Consider the following 18,097-nt stretch of genomic DNA (forward strand, 5'->3'; position numbering starts at 1 on the left):
GAGCCTGTTTCTTTGGTGGCACTAGAGTTACCCTTTGGGCAAAGATTGCTCTTCTATTTGGGAAAGCGTTTATCTTAGAGTAAAAGCCGTCTTCTGGAAGGAAGAAACCATGACCCCAGAGGAACCACGTTAATTGCTGTGTTCTGGGGGAGCAGGTATCTCTGAAGAGATTGGGCATTGTTCCTTGGGTTTGCTTGCTCAAGTTGGAGCATGGCCTAGGGAAGTGAGGATTCCTAGACTCTGGAAAGATAAGGGATTCTGATGGGAGGGCCTCCACCTGAAGTACAAGGCAAAGGGTTAAGGAGAGAATCAGCCAGAAGGGCCCGCTGGGGCGGGGTTCTCGAGGGCAAGGGCATGACCAGTGCAGAGATATCTGGTGACTGGGTTTCAGTTTTCCTTCCACTCCTTCAGGCTTGCAGCAAAATTGTGTAAGCATGTCAGCCTGGACTCCGGTTTCTCCGAGTGAGAAGGTTCCAGAACCACTGGAGGAGCAGCTGGGAGCAGGAGGTCAGAGGCTGAGGAGCACGGTGGACTGGCGATTCCTCTATTAATAATTACTGGGGGTCAGCAGGCTTCCTCGATATGTGGGTGACCTTAGTGGTCATGGAGGGGCTGGGGGACTCTCAGGGGGGAGGCGTCTGGTGTCCTGTAGCCTGAAGGGTGCCAGGCTTTGGAGAAGTGGCACAACTCACAGTCAAGAGTTTGCTCTCTGGAGCCAGGCTGCCTGGGTTTGGGTCCCTCTGCTTCTTAGGGCCACAGGCGGGTCAATCCATCTCTCTGTGACGTCACTTTGTTCCTCTGTACAAGTGAGCTGTTTGAGGATTAAGCAAGTTGGTATTGGAAAATGCTGAGAGCACAGCTGGAATGTAAATGTTTGTTGAGTTGAGTCAGGCCACGGGGCTGTGTGAGGTTAAGTGTGGGCTATGTGGCGAGGTCACAGAGGCTTCTGTAAATCTAGACTGGGGAGCCATCCAAGGCCCTGAGCCCGAGGGCGCTGATGGAAGCAGAGGCGTGAGTTTGTGAGGGCAGGTGGGAAGAAATCCCTGATCCCAAATGAAATATTCGCAAGCGTGAGGGGCCTCCCGATGCCCCTCAAATCCCCTCCAGCCCTGGCCTTGGTCCCACCTGCTGAGAAAAGAAGGGACAAAAATAAACCAAAGGCTGTTTAGCTTTTTCTCAAAGTCTTTCCTTCCCTTTGGTGGAGTTGTCGGGCCAAGCAGAGGCCATTCCAGCTTTGTTTTTCTCTAATCTGCTTCCAGCCCAGAGGCAGAACCGAGGCCTAAAAATACCATGAGCCGCCAGGTCAGATCACTTCAGCCTCTGCCAGTCATGCTGCCTGTCCCTCTGCTCAGCACTCTGTCCTCGGCCTTCACTCACTGGCAATTCTTGGGCACCTCCCTCCACCTCCCTCCCCAAGACTGGGGGCGGGATCTAGAGAGACAGAGACTAAGATCTGGGCTCAGGGATAGGGGTCCCCTAAGAGGGGCTGATGCCTCAGGATCCACAGATAGACAGTGTCTCTCTCAGCTCTGCCCTCTGTACAGATGGGAACACTGAGTCCTAGAAAGGGGAAGCCATGTGGTTTTCTGAGCTCAGCTACTGCCCCCACCCCTTCTTCCCAACAAGCTTCTAAGCTCTTAGCTGGCAGAGAAACTTCAAATGACGCTAATAAAAAAAGCCCTGGGTCGTGAGTCCAAAACTCTGGCTCTCGTCTCCCAGGACTGGTGGGCCTCAGTTCCTTCATCTGTAAAATCGGGGGGTGTGGCCCTAGGGGAGTTCTGCAAAGATGTGGGGGAGGGCGGCAGGAAAGCTGAGGACAGAGGGGGCCTCTGGGAAACCATCCCCATATCACTGAAGCAGAGGACTGTTTGCATCTGTTTTCTGTTCTAGGACTCAGTGTAAGTTTGTCTGAAAGCAGGTTCAACTGAAATGGAGAGATGTAGAGGGTGTGAAGGCTCCTTCTGGCCCCCGTGGTCTGTGAACAGCTTCACCTGCTGTCACAGGCCAATTAGCACTCTGTGACCTGTCTACCCTAAACCACTTGCACCGGCCCAGCCCGTCTCACCTGAGCTCTGCGTGATGCCTGCGCTCCCCCCTTCTTCACCCGTGCACCCGGCAAACTGCTCATCCTTTAAGCCGTGGCTTAAGTACGGTCTCCCCCTGGAAGTTTTCCAGACCTGCCCCAGACCTGCTCCATGGCCTCCTTGGAATTGCCACGGTCTCCAGGCTTCCCTTATCACAGCAGTTAATACCTTTGTCATTGCCTGTACACTTGGCTGTCATCCAAGAAGACCTGAGTTTAAATTCTGCCACTTTATGGGGCACCTGGGTGGCTCAGTCGGTTGAGCGTCCAACTTTGGCTCAGGTCATGATCTCACGGTTTGTGGGTTTGAGCCCCGTGTTGGCACTGTGCTGACAGTTCAGAGCCCGAAGCCTGCATTGGATTCTGTGTCTCCTTCTCTATCTTTCCCTCCTCCACTCATGCTCTGTCTCTCTCTCTCAAAAATAAACATTTTATTTTATTTTTTTTAAATGTTTTATTTATTTCTAGGAGAGAGACAGCATGAGCAGGGGAGGGTCAGAGAGAGAGGGAGTCACAGACTCTGAAACAGGCTCCAGGCTCTGAGCTGGCAGTCAGCACAGAGCCTGATGCGGGGCTCGAACCCACGAACTGTGAGATCATGACCTAAGCGAAAGTTGGACGCTTAACCGACTAAGCCACCCAGGCGCCCCAAAAATAAACATTTTAAAAATAAATAAATTCTGCCACTTTCTAGCTGTGTGACCCTGGACAAGTGACCTAACCTCTCTGTGCTTCAGTTTCCACAGCTCTAAAATACAATTAGCACACGCAAAAATACTTGCTATGTGCCATTCATTGTTTTATGTGCTTGACTCATTTGATCCACACAACATCTCTGTGAGATTGGTAGAAAAACTATTTATTTACTTACTTGCTTATTTATTTTTTTAACAAATGAGGAAACTGAGGCACAGAGAGGTTAAGTAACTTGCCCAGGACCCACATCTTGTAAGTGGCAGGGCCAGTACTCAAGCCACACAGTCCAAGTGCAGAGAGACTTGGAGGGTATGGTGTGGAGAATATGTAAATATATAAATATAGGTAAACCTACTTGGCACATAGTAAATACTTAACAAATGCTTTTTATCTGTTTCCTAGTGTCCTCTTCTCTTGGGGATTTAAACCTGATGATTTAGAAGAGGAATGAGCCAAATTTTTAGGTTTTTTTTTTCTTATCATGCTCTTCCATTTACTATCATGGGATCATTACATGTCAGAGCTGGATAGGACATATTAAATATTAAAGTAACAGTAACTAGCACTTACTGATAACTTATGTGTCACTGTGCTAATGTAATTTTTTAAATAGTTTTTATTTTTTATTTTTTAAATTATTTTTTAATGTTTCTTTTTGAGAGAGAGAGGTTGAGCGGGGAAGAGAGAGGGAGAGAGAGAGAGAGAGAGAGAATGAGAGAGAATCACAAGCAGTTTCCACACAGTCAGTGTGGAGCCAGACTCAGGGCTTGAACTAACAAACTGTGAGATCATGACCTGAACCAAAGTCAAGAGTCAGACCCTTAACCAACTGAGCCACTCAGGTGCCCCTAAATTTTATTTTATTATTTTTCTTAAAGTTTATTTATTTGGGGGAGGGAAGAGAGAGAGATTGAGACAGAGAGAATCCCAAGCAGGCTCCACCATCAGCATGGAGCCTGATGTGAGGCTCAAACTCACGAACTGTGAGATCATGACCTGAGCTGAAGTCCAACACTTAACCAACTGAGCCACCCAGGGGCCCCTGGATTTTATTTTTTAAAGCAGTTTTCAACTCACAGCAAAATTGAGTGGAAATCACAGAGAGTTCCCATATCCTCCCTGCCCCCACCCACCCCAAGCCTCCCAGACAATCAGAGTAGTACATTTGTTACAACTGATAAACCTATAAGACATATCATTGTCACCCAAAGTCCACTGTTTACATTATGGTTCAGTCTTGGTATTATATATTCTCTGGGTTTTGATAAACGTGTAACAAAATGTATCCACCATGATAGTATCATACAAAGTATTTTCACTGCCCTAAAAATTCTCTGTGCTCTGCCTTTTCATCTCTTTCTACCCCTAACCCTTAAGAAGCACTGATCCTTTTACTATCTCTATAAGTTTTACTTTTTCTAGAACACCATATAGTTGGAGTCATACAATATATAGCCTTTTTATATTGACTTCTTTTACTTAGTAATATGCAATTAAAATTTCTCCATATCTTCTCATGGTTTGGTAGCTCACTTCTTTTTAGTGCTAAATAGTATCCTGTGTCTAGATGGACCACAGTTTATTTATCCATTCACTTAGAGAAGGACATCTTGGCTGCTCCCAAGTTTGGACAATTATGAATAGGGTTGTCATAATATCCATGTGTAGGTTTTTTGGTGGACATAAGTTTTCAACTCCTTTGGGTAAACGCCAAGGAGCATGATTGTTGGACTGTATGGAAAGAATGTGTTTAGTTTTGTAAGAAACTGCCAACCACCAAACCATCTTCAAAGGGGCTCTACGATTTTGCATTCCCACTAGCAACAGACGAGAGTTCCTGTTGCTCCATATCATCACCAATATTCGGTATTGTTGGTGTTCTGGATTTTGACTCTTCTAGTAGGTGTCTAGTGGTATCTGTTGCTTTAACTTACACTTCACTAATGACATATGTTGTGGAGTATCTTATCATATGCGTATTTGCCATCCGTATATCATGTTTGGTGAGGTGTCCAGATCTTTTGCTCATTTTAAGATCAGGTTGTTAGCTTTTTTATTGCTACATTTTAAGGGCTCTCTGTGTATTTTGGGTACGTCTTTTGTAAACAGTTTCTCCTAGTCTGTGGCTTGCTTTCTCATTCTCTTGACAGAGTCTTTCCCAGATCAGAAGTTTTTAATTTTAATTAAGTCCAGCTTATCACTTATTTCTTTCATGGTGCTATGGTTTGAATGTTTTTGGGTCCACCCCCACCTCTAATTCAAATGTTGAGGTCCTCACCCCTGAAGATGATGGCATTAGGAGGTGGAGCCTTTGGGAAATGCATAAGTCATGAGGGTAGAGTCATCATTAATGGAATTAGTACCTTATAATTCAGAGGGCTTCAGAGAGACTCCCTAGCCCCTTCAGCCATGTGAGAGTACGAGAAGTCTGCAACCTGGAAAAGGATTCTTGCCCACCCATGCAAACACCATGATCTTCATGACGTCAGCTTCTAGAATTGTGAGAAATAAATGTCTGTTGTTTATAAACTACTTTTTCTGTGGTGTTTTGCTATATAGCAGCCCAAGTGGACTAAGATACATGGGTCATGTTTTTGGCATTGTATCACAAAGTCATCACCATACCCAAGGCTGCCTAGATTTTCTACTGTGTTATCTTTTAAGAACTACATAGTTTTGTGTTTTAGACTTAAGCCTATGTTCCATTTTGAGTGAATTTCTATGAAGAATGTAAAGCCTGTATCTAGATTCTCCCTTTCCTTCTTTCTTTCTTTGTTTTGCGTGTGGATGTCCAGCTGTCCCAGCACCAGCACCATTTATTGAAAAGACTCTTTTTTTCTCCATTGCATTGCCTTCACTCTCTTGTCAAACATAAACTGATTATATTTAGTGGATCTATTTCTGGGACTTCTATTCCATCCCTTTGATCTATTGGTTCATTCTTTTGCCAATACCATACTGTCTTGCTTAATATAGCTCTAGAGTGAGCTTTAGAGTGGCGGTCTCCCAATTTTATTCTTCTCCTTAAGTATTTCATTGACTCTTCTGGGAGTCTTTTGTACTCTCTCTGTATAAACACTAGAATTAATTTGTTGATATTCACAAAATAATATTTTTTATTATTTTGGGATTTTGATTGAGATTGCACTGAATCTGTAGATCAAGCTGGTGGCCTCATCTCTCGATCCTGCACAATAGGGACTGAGAGGTTATTCATAATTAAGGAAGTAAACAGGCCTGGCCTCTTGGATTCAGTTGTGCTCCTTTCTATTCTACCATTATGACACCTACTGTGCTGTCTGCCCTGCACAGCACCCCTTCTTCTTCTGAGGACAATACCTTCCTTGGAAGACCTGTTCCTTTCTACTTTCTAACCATCATGCAGTTCCATTGGGTCTTGCCAGTCACAATGCCCCACCCTCATGCCCGCATGTGATTGGTCTACGGGTGGGCACTGGACTCAAAATGGGCCAATCAGAATCTTTCCCTGAGATTTTTCTGGTCTGGATTTATGGTAAGCTGATCTGTGCCTTCTAGTGTGAGGTTATGTTGTGTGGGGCTCAGAAACTGATGGCAGCCATGTTCTCCATCACGAGGAGAAAGCTGGTTTGATAGAATAAAGCTAAGAGAGGCATAGAGGAGAGAAAGTACTCTAGGATCCAGGTGTCTCTGAGGCCCTGCCCTTTCTTTTCTTTCCTTTCCTTTTCTTTTCTTTCCTTTCCTTTTCTTTTCTTTCCTTTCCTTTTCTTTTCTTTCCTTTCCTTTCCTTTCCTTTCCTTTCCCTTTTTTTTTTTTTAATTTTAGATATAGAGAGAGCATGTGAGCTGGAGAGAAGGGAAGAGAGGGGAGAGAGAGAGAGAGAATCCCAAGCAGGCTGTGCATCCCCATGACCGTGGGATTGTAACTGGAGCTAAAATCAAGTAGGACGCTCAACCGACTGAGCCACTCAGGCACCCCTGAGGGCCTTCCCTTTCCATGGATGTGTTCTATAACCATACCAGCATCCTTCCAATAAGTTGCTGAGATTTTTGTGAAGCTTGTTTGCTCTGGATTTTAATCATTTGAAACCAAAATAGACCATTTTGGTTAGGATCTCCCAACCAAATGAGATACCAACTCATTTGGGTTGAGATCCCAACCACTAGCAATTCGAATCATAAGACCCCAGTAGAAAAGCTGTCAGAGCTCGATTCCCCTGGAACTACATGTATTATTGGTTCTGCTTGGATTGTATGAGGACCATGGGAGTTGGTACCACTGGCTCTGAGTTCACACTATTGATAGGACCATTTGTACTCATCTTTACCTTACCTGCTGGGCTTTTGGAATGTGGCCTTCTCCTACCCCCCTCAGGATTAAGGCCAGGTCAGTGGAAGGAATATATGGCTTATTGTCGACAGAAAGAAACAAGGGGAGTGGCGCCTGGGAGACTCGGTCAGTTGAGTGTCTGACTCTTGATTTCAGCTCAGGTCATGAACTCATGGTTTGTGAGTTCAAGCTCCGTATTGTGCTCTGGGCTAATGGTGCAGAGCCTGCTTGGGATTCTCTCTCTCTGCCCCTCCCCTGCTCATGCGCTCTCTCTCACCCAATAAATAAATAAACTTTTAAAAAATAAAAAGAAAGAAAGAAACAAGGGGAAAGGGATTAAAACTCATCAAGTCTCACCTCTTAGGTTCTTGGTGGGAGGCAGAGAAGAGGCTAGGGGAAGCCCTCCAGGCCAAGATAAAAGGAGATTGGTCACAATCCCTTACTTCTGCCTAAATCTTAAAATGAGGTATAAATTACATAAAGTGCATAAATCTTAAGAATACATTTCTACAGGGGCACCTGGGTGGCCCAGTCAGTTAAACGTCCCACTTGGGCTCAAGTTATGATCTTACAGTTTGTGGGTTCAAGTCCTGTGCTGGGCTCTGTGCTGACAGCTCAGAGCCTGGAACCTGCTTTGGATTCTATGTGTCTCTCTCTCTTCCCCTCCCCAGCTCATGCTCTGTCTCTGTCTCTCAAAAATAAATAAAACATTAAGCAAAACAATGAAAAATAAAAGGAATACATTTCTACATACATAGACACTTGTATAACCACCATTCAGATCTAGATACAGAACATTACAAGCATCTAAGAAGACTGCTATGTACCCCTTCCTAGTCAATATGCTGGCCCCCCCACCCCTCTGTTGTGACCCACCTCTATCATCTTAGGTAGTTTTGCCTGTCCTTGAACTTCATGTAATGGAATCATACAGTATGTGGACTTTTGTGTCTGGCTGCTTTTTTATTCAACACAATATTGAGGATGCCTAATCTGTAATATTGGCCCCAACTCACTTGATCTTCATAGTACTCCTGTAATAATAGCAAAAAACCCCAAAAAAACAAACAAACATTTGTCAGGTGCCAGGCAGTGTTCCAAGTGCTTTACATGTGTGTATTCACTTCCTGCTCATAGTAGCCCACTGGGTTAAGTACAGATAAGGGTGCTGGGGCACAGAGAGGCAATATAACTTGCCCAAGACATGGGTCTGAAGTGGCAGAGTTACAACGGGAAGGCACGCACTCCATCTCCAGTCTGAGTTCCTATCTAAGGGGTAGGAGACCTCCTACACAGTTTAAGGGCTGAGAGGCTAACTAGGCAGATCTGGGTGTTTTGGAGGCACAAGTTAGGGTAACGGAAATAAATGTGCTAAAAAGAGTAAAGGGTTGTACAAAATATAAGGCAGGGCCATATCTCATTTAATATTAATAGAGTTGCCCCTCATTCATTTACTAATCCAATAAACATTTATTGAGCACCTGAAGAGATACATGAAAGGTCAGTGGGTTCAGAACAATAGAGACAAAGTCCCTGCATCATGGAGCTCACAGTCCAGAGAGGAAAGCAGGTAATCAAGGGGAAATTGCATGTATGTTGAGCTAATAAAGGGGATGTTCAGAATGCTTTTGGGGTGTGTTGGAAGAAGCTGACCTTGTCTGTGGGGCCAGAGAAGTCCTCTCTAAGGAAATGACATTTTAGCCTTAACATGAGAAGTCAGCAGAGTCTGAGAGAAGATGTACCAGGTACAGAAAACAGCACAAGCAAAGGTCCTGAGGTAAGAAAGAGAAATTAGCACAAGAATTAGAAATTAAGAGTTAATAGTGTATGATAATTTGCCATATAACAGTTACTTAGCCTGCTTCCATGGAAATGAAATTTCTTATGACAATTTAAATCTTTACCTTCTCTCATTTATATATTTTGCATATAGTGGACACTAGATGTGACCGCCTTTTTTGGTCTCTCTAGACTGTAACTAGTTCTTACTAAATTTTAATTTTGTAAAGATACGTTCTTTACTGGCTATCCACATTAGCAGAGTTAAACACATCCTGAAAGACATATATGGAGGCATATTTGGAAATGTGATGTTATTGCTACAAAGATACCACAATACTTCAATGGAAGTTATGCAAAATTTTACCAAACAACTAAAGGTTTTCAGTTCCTTTGCATTCATTTCCCACCAATACTATCACTAATACCCATTAATTGCTTTTAACTGTCAATTTTCAATAGCTGTTGCAGTTCATGCTCACTGCCATTCGTCAAATTACATGTCACTTAGTCCAGTGCTTAGTCTAGATTGCCAGATTGCCTAAAATAAAGACTTTAACTAAACTGATCTGGAATAGGGCTAAGATTTTGCACTTTTTAAAAAATATTTTTCTATGTTTTTTATTTATTTCTGAGAGAGAGAGAGAGAGAGCAGGGGAGGGTCAGAGAGAGAGAGAGAGACAGAATCTGAAACAGCCTCCAGGCTCTGAGCTGGCTATCAGCACAGAGCCCGATGCGGGGCTCGAACCCACCAACCATGAGATCATGACCTGAGCCGAAGCTGGACGTTCAACCGACTGAGCCACCCAGGCGCCCCTAAGATTTTGCATTTTTAACACTCTCCCAGGTCATGCTGATTCTGCTGGTCCAAGGACCACATTTTGTTTTTGTTTTTGTTTTTGTTTTTGTTTTTATTTATTTATTTCTAGGAGAGAGAGAGAGAGAGACAGCGTGAGCAGGGGAGGGTCAGAGAGAGAGGGAGAGACAGACTCTGAAACAGGATCCAGGCTCTGAGCTGGCAGTCAGCGCAGAGCCCGACGCGGGGCTCGAACCCACGAACCGCGAGATGGTGACCTAAGCGAAAGTCGGGCGCTTAACCGACTAAGCCACCCTGGCGCCCCCCAAGGACCACATTTTGAATAGTAAGGATTTAGATTAAAGACTGAAAAAGGTCATTATTTTTGTTCAGGATCATACATTTTTACTTTAAAAATGACATTGCATTTCAAATGCAGGATAAAAAAGAAATTTATTTTAAAATTTGGGTTTGGATCATAGGTAGCTTGAGGAATTTGCAACTGAAATCTCCTTTTTCTAGTATTTTCTATGTTGAAGAGATTGAAACCAATGTCAAAAGGCTCTGCAACTTATTGTAAAAATCAATTATCTATTTTCTTAAAAGAGAAAGACATTTCTAGTATTTTTAATGTTTTATTTATTTTTGAGTGAGGGAAAGAGACAGAGCATGAGCAGGGGAGAGGCAGAGAGAGAGGGAGACACAGAATCCCAAGCAGATTCCAGGCTCTGCGCTATCAGCATAGAGCTCGATATGCGGCTTGAACTCACAAACTGTGAACTTTGAGGTCATGACCTGAGCTGAAGTCAGACACTTAACCTACTGAACTACCCAGGCACCCGATTAATAATCCATTTTTTAATTTTTTTTTTTTTAAAGAGAGAAAGCGCCAGAGAGGGAGGGGCAGAAAGAGGGAGACGGAAGATCTGAAGCAGGCTCTGCATTGAGAGCTCAGAGCCCAATGTGGGGCTTGAACTTGCAAACTGCAAGATCATGACCTGAGCTGAAATCCAGAGTTGGATGCTTAACTGAGCCACCCAGGTGCCCCAATAAATCTAGTTTTTAAAAATAATCTATTTTTATAAGCATTCTCATTTAGTTTTTCTTTGTAGAACTTCTTAATCCCTTTGAGGTTTTTGAGAGCATTATATACATTCAAAATTTTGTTTTTTTGTACATTGAATTTTCTGTATCATTTTATTTAAACCATTAATTTTATCTAAAGCATCATACTAAGTCAGGACTAAGTTAATAAATTTAGACAAACATATTTGAAAGTAGAACGTCAGCTGGTATTTTAGAACCCATGTTCTTTGTTAATATCATCATAAAAAAGATCATTGCACACTGTAACTGAATTTTTACTGGCATGATAGTATCAACTCAATTTCTCTGTCATCTATTTAACAGTGGTCTTATATTTATATTCAGTGTTTTTCAATATACCCAAACATTTAACTGAAACCGAAAAGCAGTCATACAGTTTTTTGGAAGATACTTTTAAATTCAATAATGTTAAAGGAGAGTTTGACTGCACTGCTCATAATGAAGTTTAAAGAATGCTTTAAAAAGCTATATAATGGTATATCATTTTTTTCAAAGAACAATTACAATGCTACATTTTCACCATATAGTTGCACCATTGTCATATTTCTGGCTTCTCAAGTGATTTTTGTCAAGTTCAGTTTTTGTAAGTATTTTATGAAAAATTTAAAGTGGGGGCGCTTGGCTGGCTCAGTTTGTGGAACATGCGACTCTTGATATCAGGGTGTGAGTTCAAGCCCCATGGTGGGTGTAGAGATTACTTAAAAATAAAATCTTTAGGAGCGCCTGGGTGGCTCAGTTGGTTAAGCGTCCAACTTTGGCTTGGGTCATGATCTAATGGTTCATGAGTTCTAGTCCTGCATCAGGCTCTCTACTGTCAGCATGGAGGCTGCTTTAGACTCTGTTCCCCACTCTCTCTGCCCCTCCCCCATGCTCCCTCTCTGTCCCAAAAATAAACAAACATTTTAAAAATAAATAAAATCTTTACAAGAAAGCATTTGAGTTTAGAAATCTACAAGTTGAATCATAATTATTATCTGTGTTACATACATACATTAGGTATTGAATCTAAAATAATGAGTTAAAGTTTAGCACTTTTCACCTTATCCCCAAATATATCTTTTATAATACCTGCTAACATTTTAATAAATGGGCTTTATATTTCATCCTCTGAGTAATGTGTCATGTTTTGTTGGTGTCATTTGATTTTGCATAAATATTCTTCCATGATATTACCAAATGTTGCCAAATGGATAATTTTCCAATTTCCGCACTCTTAAAAGTAATTGGGAAGTGTTTGAATGCTAGATATTACCTCACCAAAGGCAGAATCATTTGTATAATGTTTTCAATAGGAGCACACCAATATTTTTTCCATTTTATACAGTTTCTATTCTGTAGCACTATTTTTCACTGTGTCCCATGTATCTCTGATGCTCTTTTCTGTGTTTTCCCTCCTTTTCCCTTTCTGTATACTTTTGGTTGTGTCTTTTAGTTCACCAATCTTCTGCTCTGCTGTTTCTAATCTGCTATGAATTACATCAAAAGAATTTTTAAAAATATTTTATTATTTATTATCATTGAACACTTATTCATTTTTGAGAGACAGAGAGAGACAGAGCATGAATGAGGGAGAGGCAGAGAGAGAGAGAGAGGGAGACACAGAATCCGAAGCGGGCTCCAGGCTCTGAGCTGTGAGCACGAGCCCGATGTGGGGCTCAAACCCACAGACCACGAGATCATGACCTGAGCTGAAGTTGGATTCTTAACCTACTGAGCCATCCAGGTGTCCCTAAGATTTTATTTTTGAAGCAATGTCTATACTCCATGTTTCGGGCTCAAACTTACAATCTGGAGATCAAGAATCAGGTACTCCTTTAATGAATTCTTTTTAATCACAATTTTATTAAGGCATACTATACATACAACAAACTGCACTTATTTGTAGTACACAACTGGATGAACTTTGACATAGGTATATACCCATGAAACCACTGCCATAATCAAGATTCAGATTATTCTGATTATCTCCAAAAGTTTCTTTGTAATCATTTACCCCTCATCTCTGTCACCATATCTGGACCTGGGCAACCAACGATGTGCTATCATTATAGATTAGTTTGCATTTTCTAGAATTTTACATGGAAGTATACAATGTGTATTCTTTTGTCTTCAGCTTCTGTTGCTCAGTATAATGGCTTTGGGATTCATCCACATAGCTGGGTGTATTGGTAGTTCATTCCTTTTAACTAGTGAGTAGTAGTCCATCATATAGATTTACCAAATTTGTTCATTCACATACCTGTTGATGGGCATTTGAGTTGTTTCCAGTGTTTTGATACTGTGAATAGAGCTGCTATAAATATTCTTGTACAAGTCTTGGTGTGGATGGACATATGTTTTCATTTCTCTTGATTATATGATAGTCTCTCTGAAGTGTCCACTTGGCTTTCCTATAGTCTCCAGTTATTTTACACTTGTCAACAGTAATCTAAGTATTGCTATGAAGGCATTTTTGTATAAATAATTAAAGTCCTTAATCAGTTGACTTTAAGAAAGGGAGATTAGGGGCGCCTGGGTGGCTTAGTTGGTTGGGCGTCTGACCTCGGCTCAGATCATGATCTCATGGTTGGTGGGTTCAAGCCCCACATCGGGCTCTGTGCTGACAGCTCAGAGCCTGGAGCCTGCTTCAGATTCTGTGTCACCATCTCTCTTTGCTCCTCCCCTGCTCATGCTCTCTCATGCTCTTGCTCTCAATAATAAATAAAAACATTAAAAAAAAAGAAAAAAAGAAAGAAAGGGAGATTATCCCAAATAATCTGGTTTGGCCAGATTCAGTCATTGGGGAGTCCTTAAAAACACAGTTGAGTTTCTCCTGAAGAAGAAATTTGTCTTGGGACAGCAGTTTCTGCCTTAGCCTGAAAGTTCCAGTCGGCCCTTCCTGATAGCCTGCCCTGTGAATTTTGGTTTTGCTTAACTAGCCCTCTTCCCCACCCCCAATTGCATAAATCAATTTCTTTAAATAAATCTCTTATTTCTTGTCTTCTACTTGTTCTGCTTTTCTGAACCCTGACTGATACAGATTTTGGTACTGAAAGTGGTTCTAAATGAACAGAATCTTAAGAATGAGTTTTCTGAATTGTTCTCTAACCTGGTTAGATTTAAATGTTTATTTATTTATTTATTTGAGAGAAACAGAGACACTGCAAGCAGGGGAGGGGCAGAGAGAGAGGAGGAGAGAGAGAGAAACCCAAGCAGGCTCTGTACTGTCAGCACAGAGCTCCATGTGGGGCTTGAACTCATGAACCGTGAGATCATGACCTGAGCTGAAATCAAAAGTTGGTTACTCAACTGACTGAGACACCCAAGTGTCCCTAACCTAGTTAGATTTAAAGGCACACTAATGATGGGGCGCCTGGGTGGCTTAGTCGGTTAAGCGTCCGACTTTCGCTTAGGTCATGATCTCGCGGTTCGTGGGTTCGGGCCCCGTGTCGGGCTCTGTGCTGACTGCCAGCTCAGAGCCTGGAGCCTGTTTCAGTCTGTGACTCCCTCTCTGTCTGACCCTCCCCTGCTCACGCTGTCTCTCTCTCTCTCTCCTAGAAATAAATAAAACATTTAAAAAAAAATAAAAAAAAAATAAAGGCACACTAATGACTATTTTCAGGGGTAAAGAGGGTACTGGTAGTCCATGGCATGATGAGGCATTGGGTATTCCTTTTTTTAAAGTATCTTTTTTTAATTTTTTAAATGTTTATTTTTATTTTTGAGACAGAGAGAGACAGAGCGTGAGCAGGGAGGGGCAGAGAGAGGGAGACACAGAATCTGAAGCAGCTCCAGGCTCTGAGCTGTCAGCACAGAGCCTGACACGGGGCTCGAACCCACGAACCGTGAGATCATGACCTGAGCGGAAGTCCGACGCTTAACTGACTGAGTCACCCAGGCACCCCTGGGTATTCCTAATCAAATAACTATAGCAAGGGAGGTCGAGAAAGGCCATGTATTTTCTGCCTTAGGATAGTGTAGTCAATTTAGGAATATAACGGGATTGGCTGGTTGCTCCTAACTGTACTGAAGAAAGTGGGGAAAGAGAAGGATGAGCTCTGGCCTTCAATCCCCAGCTCAAATGATGCATAGATGACTGGAAAGCTTCTAAATCTACCTTGAAATAAACGCTGAGGGCCAAGATTTCTGAAAAACCAAACTCAGAGCCTCATTCTGCAAGGGGCTAATAGAAATGCTGATTACAGTCTGTGGCCTGCTCCCTGAATTACAGTGCAGAACTTTAAGATTTTGGAGCAAAACCCTGCCATCTTCTACATATAATTACTCTCCTTTTGAGAAATAGCTTTTGGCTTACTACTGAGGCCTAGTACAGACTGAATGCTTGACCATGGGCCATCAAGTTACCAGGTAATCTGAGCTGCCCATCATGAACTAGGTGCTTTCTGACTCACAAACTATAAAGTTGTGCATAAATGGCAATCACAAATGGTATGGTCACTGAAGGTATGAGTAAGTTGTATGAGGAAGTGGCCCAAATATCGTTGGCTCCTTGCTACATTATCTTTTCTCTCTCAGCCCACAGATACAATCCACTGGGGCATTTCCTATGATCAGTTGACTGGGGAAAAGAGAGAATAGTCTTGGTTTATAGCCTCGTGTACAAAGGTTGCAGGTGCTGGGTGAAAATGGACTGCTATAGTACTGCTCCTCTCTGGGGTAGTCTTGAAGAACAGTGAAGAAAAAGCCTCATGGTTGGCAGAACTTCAAGCAAGGCACCTGTTTGCTCATTTTGTCTTGAAGAAGAATTGGCCAGAAGCTCTGCTGGTCTGTAGGTCTTGGTTCCAAAGGGAAGAGGGCTTCCACCAGAAGACCCAATAATGAATTTTTTATTTTTTTACTTTTCAAAATAGTTTTGTTTGCATTTTATTTAAATCCAAGTTAGTTAATATATGGTGTAATAATGGTTTCAGGAGTAGAATTTAGTGATTTATCACTTACATGTAATAAACATCCAGTGCTCACCCTGACAAGTGCCCTCCTTAATGCCCATCACCCATTTAGCCCATCCTCCTGGCCAATACCCCTCCAGCAGCCCTCAGCTTGTTCTCTGTATTTAAGAGTCTCTTATGGTTTGCCTCCCTCTGTGTTTTTATCTTATTTTTCCTTCCCTCCCCCTATATTCATCTCTTTTCTTAAATTCCACATATGAGTGAGATCATATATTTCTTTCTCTGACTGACTTATTTCATTTAGCTTATTACACTGTAGTTTCATCCACATTGTTGCAAATGGCAAGATTTCATTCATTTTGATTGCCGAGTAATATTCCAGAGCCCACATCTTCTTTATCCACCCATTAGTCGATGGACAGTTGGGCTCTTTCCATAATTTGGCTATTGTTGGTAGTGCTGCTAACAATGATTCTTTTGAACTGGAATGGAGATTGTCCCGTGGGTACTTTGGGTATCTCATGGCTCTGAATCAACAGGCAAAGAGGAGTTTTTGTTTTTGTTTTTAATGTTTATTTTATTTTGAGAGAGAGAGACAGAGAGAGAGAGAGAGAGAGAGAGAGAGAAGGAGGGGCAGAGAGAGAGGGAGAAAGAGAATCCCTTTCTGTCAGCAGTCAGAGCAGAGCCAAACGGCTCCAACCTACAAACCATGAGATCATGACCTGAGCTGAAATCTAGATTCAGACGGTAAACCCACTGAGCCGCCCAGGAGGAAGTTTCTTATATGCTAAGTGAAATAAATCACACAGGGAAAGACAAATATATGATTTCACTTATATGTGGCGTCTAGAAAAGTAAAAATGAATGAACGAACAAACAAAAGAAGAAAGAGATCCATAAATATGTAGAACAAACTGGTGGTTGCCAGAGGGAAGGGTGGTAGGGGAATGGGTATAATAAGTCGAGGTGACTGGGAGATACAGGCTTCCAGTTATAAAATGAACAAATCACAGAGATGAAAGGTACAGCACAGGGAATATAGTCAATGGTATTCAAATAGTGTTGTATAGAGACAGGTGGCTCACTGTGGTGAGCATAGCATAGTATATAGATTTGTCAAATCACTGTGTTTTACACCTGAAACTAATGTTAAGAAGGGCATTCCTGTTTTGGCTGGGGTGGCTGATCCTAATTACCAAGGGGGAAATTTAATTGCTACTACACAACGGAGATGTATTGATAGTAGCTAACTCTATGTTGCAGTATTAAGTTACAGGATGTCAAAAATGGAAAGGGAACATCACCTAAGGCTGAAAGGTATTCTCTTTTGGGGAAAGGTATATGTTTCAGTTGTATGCAGGTTAGTTGTAGCATGTTGGGGGAAGTATGACTTTGTTATTGTCTTTATTCGGACCTTGAGTACATTTAAGGAAATGTGTAGGAGTGGGATTAATGGGTCATAAGACTTTAATTGTAGCTATTCTAAGGAGAGTGTAGTGGTGGATTTGGTGGTTTTGATTAGCAAATTCCTGGATGAATAAAGTTGTTGAGCATCTTTTTGTTGCTTATTGGCCATTTTTTTCTCCTTTGGTGAAATGTTTACTAAAACCTTTGCTCATTGTTAAATTGGGTTGTTTATTGCCTTTTTATTACTCAGTTATAAGAGTTCTTTATATATTCTGAATACAAGTCTATTGTCAGATATATTGTATTGCAAATTCTCCCTCCCATCTGTCGCTTGTCTTTTCATTTTCTTAATGGTGTCTTTTAAAGAATAAACATTTTTTAATTGGATGGAGTTCAAATTAAGAACTATTTCTTTTTGTGGCCTAAGAAATCTTTGCCTATCTCAAGATCACTAAAGATTTTTTTTTGTTTTCTTCTAGAAATTTACTTGTAGCTTTAGCTTTCATGTTTATAACCCATTTTTAGTTTCCTCAGGGGCCTCCTACAGTGCTCCTGAGATCTATAAACGCATCCCCCCATCAACCTCAAATCTAAGATAATCTTGCCACCTCCCTGGCCTTCACTTTTCATCCGAACTATCATCAAGCCCTGTCTGTCCCTAGGAAGTGCTCTTCTCTACCATCACCAGTTTACCTTGCCTTGACTGTTACAGCAGCCTTCTAACTGGGCCCTCTGTCCCAACTCTGAGCCCCCTCCAGAAGTGATGGTTTAAAAATAGAAATAATGAAAAATCCTCAATGGCGTCCCCAGATTCTCAAACCCTTGCCTCAATTATTGCATACCTCTTCCCGCACTCAATTCCACACTCAGTGGTCTTTCAACACACCATTCTGGCCATGCCAAGCTCTCACCTGTCGGTCCTTGTTAACTCCTTTCCAGTCAGCCTCTGGATTCCAGCCTGTATATCCTTGACTAAATTTCCACCGGCCCCCCCCCCCCCCGGTTTTCTTAACATCTTGTACGTCCCAGAAG

The sequence above is a fragment of the Hyaena hyaena genome, unplaced genomic scaffold, assembly GCF_003009895.1.
Source record: "Hyaena hyaena isolate Hyena2069 unplaced genomic scaffold, ASM300989v1 scaffold_56, whole genome shotgun sequence".
In the NCBI taxonomy this organism is placed as follows: Eukaryota; Metazoa; Chordata; class Mammalia; order Carnivora; family Hyaenidae; genus Hyaena; species Hyaena hyaena.